This window comes from Oryctolagus cuniculus, chromosome 1 (assembly GCF_051225735.1).
Source record: "Oryctolagus cuniculus isolate XC-2025 breed Fujian yellow rabbit chromosome 1, ASM5122573v1, whole genome shotgun sequence".
NCBI lineage: Eukaryota > Metazoa > Chordata > Mammalia > Lagomorpha > Leporidae > Oryctolagus > Oryctolagus cuniculus.
This window is the reverse complement of record NC_142867.1, coordinates 210,055,148-210,063,952: the sequence shown is the minus strand read 5'-3', so window position 1 is coordinate 210,063,952 and position 8,805 is coordinate 210,055,148.

The window sequence follows — 8,805 nt, the reverse complement described above, 5'->3', positions numbered from 1 at the left end:
ATCCCTAGCTCCTGTAACAGGGCTTGCATATAACAGCTGCTCAATAAATACTTGTTGAATCTGTGACTCTGGCGGTAGGGACTTTTCTTTTCCTATGAAATTCTCTGCGTTTAGGAATATTTTTTCCAGTGTTCAAGCACTTGCTCTTCTACATGTCTTCAATGCATCTTCATGTGTTATATATCATATATATACATTAATTATATATAGGATGAACTAAATGTTTGCTATATTAACCAATTACAAATAACTGAATGAACTGTACTCAGTGATGCATGGACAACGATGGACACCCCAAGTCTGACCTCTTTACTGACTGTACTCCCCTGATCTTGTCAATCCTAACCTACACCATTTACAGTTCAATTCAGCAAACATTTCCTGAATACCTATTACATTTTTGTCACCATTCCAGGAAGTGAGACCTTAAACAACAATACTAACAAGTGTTTGTTCAGCATTTATTTAGTGCCAAATATATATATATATATATATATATATATATATTTAGTGCCAAATCTATATTAACCGCTCCACATGCATTGGCCCATTTAATCCTCTTGATTCCCATATGAAAGAGAAATGACCATTATGTTCATTTCACAGGCAGAGAAACTTAAGCCTTAAAAGGTAACTTGTCCAAAGTCAGGCAGGCAATAGCTGGGAGCAGCAAGCAGAGAAGTCTATATTCTCTGCCAGACAACCATAACCCAGCACCCACGCCTGTAGGTTAAAAATTACATGAAAATGAAGAATATTTCTCTCAATGAAAGTTAGGTATATTTTGGGGAAAAACATTTTAAAAAGTTCTGAATCACTATCCTTTGGTCCTTAATGCCTAGCACAAGACACAGCACAGAATGAGTAACGGATACATTTCCGGTAAAAGAATAAATGATACTAAGCCATAAAAAGAGGAAAAACTACCATCAGTTCCGATTGGAAGAAGTTGGGAACAATCCAGGACAACTGAAGTATTTGAACTATATCTGAAAGAAAATGGAGATTCTAAAGATCAAAATGAGAATTAATCCTAGTGAAAGGTGTGTTGGCTATCAAGTGCTGCATTACAAATGTCTTCAAAAGTTAGTAAGCTAAAACAAAAAATAAACATCTATGTTCCTTGCAGTTTCTGTGGTTCTGGAATTCAGAAGCAACCTTTCTGGGCAATTTAAACTTGAGATTCCTTATGAAGTTTCAATTAAAATGTTGGTTTGGGCTGCTGTCATATGTAGACTAGACAGGTGAGAAGATCCTACTTTTGTGTAACTCACTGACACAGCAGAACTTTGAGGCTGGCTGTTGGTAAATGCCTCAGTTTCTCCCATGGGGTCTTCTCCATAGGCTGCTTGAGTATCCTCAAAGCATAGTGACTGGCTTTCCCTAGCCTAAGAGATAAAAAGATGAAGCCAGGCAGAAATGAATCTTAATAATCTAGCCTCTAAATATGTACAGTATCTATTCTGCCACATTCTACTTGTTAAAGGCAAGTCCCCAAGTCTATCATATTCAAGGGAGGGGAAGTAGCCAAGTATTTAAAACCATCACAGAGGTAACCAATGAGAAAGCAAAGAATATGCTCTAGAACAACTAAACCAATATCCCAATCAATGGGATTCTGATGACCTCTCTCATTTTCACTATTTTCATATCACCCTTCATATTTCTTATATATCAATTCTTTAATCTTTTTCATTTTGCAGATATAATCTTTCAACTTTCTAATCTAATTCACCCATTTCTACATTTTATTTAAATAAAGCTCTATTCCATGTATTTAACCATGGAAACAGAAAAATAAAAAAGAGATGGCCCTTGCTCTCAATTTGTAGACCATTTAATAAATCAAATATGTAGTTAATAATACAAACATATAAAATATTCCAAAGAACATATCATACTTATATACAATATATAATGGTCATGTAGAAAAGACTAATTTTCATCATAGAAGGACCTTATTTGCCCAGTTGAGTTTGGTCTTCATTTTCTATGTTATACAGTTTAAACAGTGATTTACCAATATTCATATTTGTACTTTAGAAAGACAATTTGAATAAGAGTACAAAGGATCTAATTGGCAGAAGCTGGGTTGGCAACAACAGGTGAAACAAAGAGGCAAAATACATTTGATGTATGTTTACTGGGCAGAATTGATTGGACTTGGTGACCAATTACATAGAAAAGAGATTAGAATACCTTCTAGATTTCTGGAAGGTATATGATGGTCTCATTAATCATATATTAGCCCATATAAGAAAATATAGCTAAAGAGTCCAGGTGTTTTATGGAGAATAGAATACAATAATTTAGTTTTAAATATATTAACTTTTTTTTTATCTGACAGATAGAGTTATAGACAATGATAGAGACAGAGAGAAGGGTCTTACTTCCATTGGTTCACTCCACAAATGGCCGCTTAAGCCAACGCTACGCCGATTCAAAGCCAGGAGCCAGGTGCTTCTTCCTGGTTTCCCATGTGGGTGCAGGGCCCAAGGACTTGGGTCATCCTTCACTGCCCTTCCGGGCCTCAGCAGAGAACTGGACTGGAAGAGGAACAACCAGGACTAGAACTGGCACCCATATGGGATGCTGGCTCCGCAGGAGGAGGATTAACCAAGTTAGCCAAGGCATGCCTTTGTTAAATGATCAAAGGATATGTCACACAGTTGAATGAGAATATGCAATTGACTTTCCATGGGAAAAGATCGTTAGAAATACACATTTTAGGAATACTGGCATTCATGTGCTAGTTAAAATCATAGTGTGGAAGGTGACTACCCAAAGAGCTTGTAAAGTAGAAAAGGCAGCCAAGAATGGGCCTTGTAAAATATCAACACATAAAGGATACAGAAGGAAGAGAAGGCAGGGAAAAAAAAGAGTAAAAAGGAAAAACCAAAGATGTGAGAGACGTCACCCAAGAGATTTCAGGATCATAGAACCTACAGGAAAGGTTTTCAAGAAAAGAGGATCAACAAGGACGAAAGACACACATACCAAAGAAAGACATTCACATTTTTCAGTGAAGAGGTTATTAATCATCAAAGAAGTTTCAATGAGATAATGTGGGATGGAATCCAGCTACTGTAGATTGAGGGGTAGAAAAGAGGTGAGGAATGAGCACAAGAAGGAAAGACTACAAAAGCTTGAAAGTGAAAAGCAGCAAAGAAATTGAGTAAAATTACTTTTAGAAGGAGGTGAAATGAAGCAAGTTCCATTTCATTCCACTTGAATATAGTAAGGTTTTGTGGATTTTATTCTTAGGTTAATTTCAAAAGAGAATTTTCTTTTCTTTTTTTTTTAAGTTATTTATTTGAGAGGTAGAGTTACAGACAGAGTGAGGGAGAGACAGACAGAAAGGTCTTTCATTTGCTGGTTCACTCCCCAAATGGCCGCAACTGCCAGAGCTGAGCTGATCTGAAGCCAGGAGCCTGGAACTTCTTCCAGGTCTCCCATGTGGGTGCAAGGGCTCAAGGACTTGGGCCATCTTCTACTGCTTTCCCAGGCCATAGCAGAAAGCTGTATCAGAAGAGGAGCAGCTGAGACATGAACCCTCATTTATATGGGATGGTGGCACGACAGGCAGGGGCTCAGCCTACTATGCCACAGTGCCAGCCCCTTCAAAAGAGAATTTTCATTCATTCCACCAAAGCATGTCAAAAAGAGGCAGCTGGAGAGTACCATTTAGCCTAGCAGTTAAGAAACCCTTATTTCACACCACAGTACCTGGGTTTGGTTTCTTACCTCTGGCTCCTGACTCCAGCTCCTACTAAGATGGATTCTAGGAGGCAATGTTGATGGCTCAAGCACTTGGTTTCCTGACATCCACATGGGAGACCTGGATTGAATTTCTGGCTCCTACTTTGGTTCCAGCTAAACTCTAACTTTTGCAGGCATTTTGGGAGTGAACAGTGGATAGGAGTACATTTGTTCTCTCTATGTCATTCCCTTCCCTCTCTTCCAACCAAATAAGTAATTTTAAGAGGAGAAGTCTGTCTTACAGGGTCAAGGAGAAGATTTAGAACAAACAAAGCATTTTTGACTTCAAGACAGAATACCAGTTGACCCAAGAGCAGCTAGACTTAACCATGTTGCTTATTATATTCAGTGGACCAAATCTCCTCTCAATTTTCAATAGGGTACTGGACAAAAATTTATAACATCTTTCAAGGAAAGTGAAGGTCAACTAATTATTCATGAAGGTAACCAAAAAATAGGGAAGTCTATGTTTATTTGACTTATGGAAACCTTCCCTTTATGACACAGCATGAGCTTATGAATACAAAAATCTTAGATTCATAATATCTTTCATCGGAGCAATATTTTCATCATTTATCAAAACATCTAAGAAGAAACAGAATCCACACATAAATTTCCACATTGGCCGACCAAAGGACAAAACTTGGAGCTCCAAAAGGCAGAGGAGTGCCACTGCATGGTTCTTAATTAGCTCTCTGGTGGGCAAATCCAAGCGTCTGAGCAGAGCTTCACCAATCAATCTCAGTTATCAGAAAGAACATTGAAACAGAAGCAAATTCTGAAGAATGTTGAAGAGTTCAATTTTCTCACCGAGTTGATTCTTTTTTTCTCCTTTAATAAAAATTATATGAAAAGTATATAGAAAATTTGAAAACAGAGAAGGATCCTACCCCTAATTCCAGCATAACAACTTATATTTGGCTAACAACGATAGAAACAACAATAACAATTGATGACATTCCTTTACTTCACAAACAATTGCCAACCATTAATCATGCACCAGTCTCCATTTTAGACTGGCAAGCCAAACAAACCCTTCTATGACTTTGTATATCTCACATTCTAAGGGGAATACAGACACTGAATGAATAAATGTGTAGCTATTTGACTATGGCTGGGAGTGCTGACATGAAAAAAAGCAGCACAGGATCTTAGGAAAGCACATAAAAGGGTCTTCATCACCTGCTCAACTCTTTGTTACCCAAAAGTCCTTAAGTTCTCTACCGTTCTAAAGATCTCTTTCCTTTACCATCTGCATAAAACAACCCAAGCTCCTTTCTCTGGCCACAACTCATTTCTATGTATGAATATTCCTGAGAAGTTCTGGGGCACTACAAGTCATGGTCGTCTTTTGTCGGCCAAATTTTTATCTAAAATTGTCATGGGACTCTTCTTCAGTACCTCACAGAGCTCTGGCTAACTTGCTTGATTTCCTCATGATCTTAAGAAGGTCCCTTCATTCTCTAAGGCAGCTCTTCTATAAGATTAACTCTTAGTGGCCAGCACCACGGCTCACTAGGCTAATCCTCTGCCTGCAGCGCTGGCACCCTGGGTTCTATTCCTGGTTAGGGCACTGGATTCTGTCCTGGTTGCTCCTCTTCCAGTCCAGCTCTGCTGTGGCCCGGGAAGGCAGTGGAGGATGGCCCAAGTGTTTGGGCCCTGCATCCGCATGGGAGACCAGGAAAGGCACCTGGCTCCTGGCTTTGGATCGGCACAGCAGGCCGGCCATAGCGGCCATTTGGGGGGTGAACCAATGGAAGGAAGACCTTTCTCTCTGTCTCTCTCTCTCACTGTCTAACTCTGCCTGTCAAAACCAAAAAAATTTTTTTTAAATTTAAAAAAAAATGTTGAAATCTTTACTTAATGTATACTAAACTGATCTTCTGTTAAAAAAAAAAAAAAGAAGAAGAAGAAATTAGCAATTCCCAACTTGACTCTCACTGGGATTAAACATGACAATAGGTCTGATCTGATTTCATCATCATTTAAAAAATCATCTATTATTTTTCACTTTATGTTTCTGTGTGGGAGCAAACTGTTGAAATCTTTACTTAATGTATGCTAAACTTATCTTCTGTATATAAAGAGAATCAAAAATGAATCTTGATGTGAATGGAAGGGGAGAGGGAGTGGGAGAGGGGAGGGTTGCGGGTGGGAGGGACGTTATGGGGGGGAAGCCATTGTAATCCATAAGCCGTACTTTGGAAATTTATATTCATTAAATAAAAAGTTTTAAAAAATTAAAAAAAAAAGATTAACTCTTAGTTGTCAACATAGCTCTATTAAAATTTGGGCTAAGTGCCTAGCATTGTGGTGCAGCAGATTAAGCCACTGCTTGCTATGCTAGATTCTCATATCAGAGCACCATTTCAAGTTCCAGCTGCTCTGGTTCCCATCTAGCTCTCTGCTAATATGGCTGGGAAAGCAGAAGATGCCACCCATGTAGGATGCCCAGATGGAGTTCCTTGCTCCTGACTTCAGCCTGGCTCAGCCCTGGTTGTTGGCACCATTTGGGGCATGAATCAGAGGATGGAAGATCTCTCATCCTCTCTCTGTCATTCTGCCTTTCAAATAAATAAAATAAATCTGTTTTTAAAGAACTTTCCCTTTTAAAAATGAATAAGTAAATAAAATTGGGGGTAGATGAAGGGAGGGAAGGAGAAAGAGGAGTAGTGAAACAAGAATACTGGACATTAGACATCACTGCTCCAGTTCCTCTACACATGCCTTGTCAGGGAGAATCTCCTACTGGGATCCTCATTTCTCATTAGACTCCTTCCTCTTGCCATCTTCGCAGGTGCTGCATTTACTCAGGGACTTCCATTTCCTCCCCTCTTCCCAATATCAAGGCTCCTTATAAACTATTGATCCAGGATCGTTCTAAAGAAGCCAAACATGATTATATAAAACAACTTCTAAAGCTCACACTATTATGTAGAATAGTCTAGTTTCTTTAAACTACACTTCCTAATCACATCATCACCCATCACCTTGACTTTCACAGCAGAAGTTCCATTAATACATCCTCTAACTGAAAGACTGGGTTACTTTTTGAGAATAATTCCTCAACACCCATAGAATGCAGAAGTGGCTCCAGACATTTTATTGTTTAGTAGCTATTCTTCCTGTCAGCTACAACAATTCATCAGTGGGGGGAAATGAGCTCTTTGTAAGCTGGGGAATAGTGTGATTGGGTTATAAAGTTAACAGGTCATTCTGATACACACCCTAGGCAAAGACTGAGGTATAAAAATTCCAAACTCAAAATGTTATTTTTTTTAAAAAAAAAAGCAATCTAAATATCCAACTGGTTTAAATAAATTATGGTAAAATCATCTGATGAATGACATTTTTTAAGACTTTTGGCAACAAATGAAAATGTATAAATTGTAATATTAAATCAAGCAATTTAGAATTATGAATTTACATATAACTGCACATCAAATATTCAAAATGCATGTGTTCTAGGTCCTGAAACTATATCTGTCCCTGCTCCTGAGACCAATCACAAAGAAACTTTAATTAGAGGGAAGCAAGCATCAGAAGAACTTTCCAAACATTCTGAGAGCCCCATCAGGAGCCTAAGGGATACAGTACTCCTGGCAGAGTAGGAACTGGGGGAATGATGCCATGTTAGGCAGAACACTCCTGGTATAGCAGAGGATATGCTGGAAGATAACTTTTGCATTCTGCTCCTGCCTTTCCCCAACATACTCTTGAAAGGATCATGGCTTCCCCATGACCCCTGTGAAATAAAAATCATAATGTCATCAGGACAATATCAAGAAAAATCCAAAGCCCTAGTGAGAAGAAAGGTCAAGGAAATAAGATATATACACGGATTAGAAGTCATCAAGGATGAGTGGATTACATCTGAGACAGTGGCTTCTAAAACATTTGGTCTTTAGCCATGGTAAGCATAATTTTTTTCCAGTACCCACCTTTTTGAATGTATATAGACAAAGGTTAAATAAAGTTTACTAAATGATACTGATATGACCTGTGAAGGACTCACATCTTTTCTATTCATTTCTACTCCATTTTTTAAAAACAGTCACTGTATTTTACCAAAATAAACTTTGAAAAAGTGATTTAATGAGATTACCTCTCCCCAGAGCTATTTCTACTACATGATTTAAGGAAGAATCTCTGACTAGAGAGATTACCTGACAAAGCAGTAGCAAAAAAAAGTAAATAAATGATTTCTCTTTCTTCTCTCTCTCTGTCTCTCTCTCTCTACTACCCCTTCCTTCCTTCCTCCCCCCTCCCTCTCTCACTTCACCAGGATGAACATAACATGCCACTAAAGGATTGACCTCCCCCTCAGTCTACATGAGCACCTAGAAGAGTTGATATTCCAGGTAAAATATAAGCTCATAAGCCAGAAATAGACATTTGAAGTGGATAATTATCATTTTAAAAACTAAACAGCACCCACCTACCACATGAGGCATAATTATAGGAATATAAATATTTTTAAGTTAAACATATACTCTTTAAAAATAAAGAAATATATTGTTTAAATGAAGCAGAAACAAAAATTCATAAAAGAATCAAAACAAACATTAGTTAGGAAAAATACAACAGTTGAGGAATATAAGTGCAAGGAATAAATTGTAGGGTGGATATCACTGACAACAGCAAAGCTGTAAGACATTATTGATAAACTCTTCCAGGAGGTTGAAAAAACAATGTAACACAAATTATGAAGGAAAAGTTAAGCAATTGGAGATTAAAAACCAGGAACACTCGAATCCAGACAGTAAGTTCCAAGAACATGAAAAGAAAATAAGGAAGACATGTGAGAATAAATAAAGAAGATAATACCCCAGATTGAAAAATAAAGATGGAGTCAGCACTGTGGTGCAGCAGGTTAATGCCCTGGCCTGAAGCGCCAGCATCCCATATGGGCGCCGTTTCAAGACCCGGCTGCTCCACTTCCAATCCAGCTCTCTGCTGTGGCCTGGGAAAGCAGTAGAAGATGGCCCAAGGCCTTGGGCCCCTGCATTTGTGTGGGAGACCTGGAAGATGCTCCTGACTCCTGGC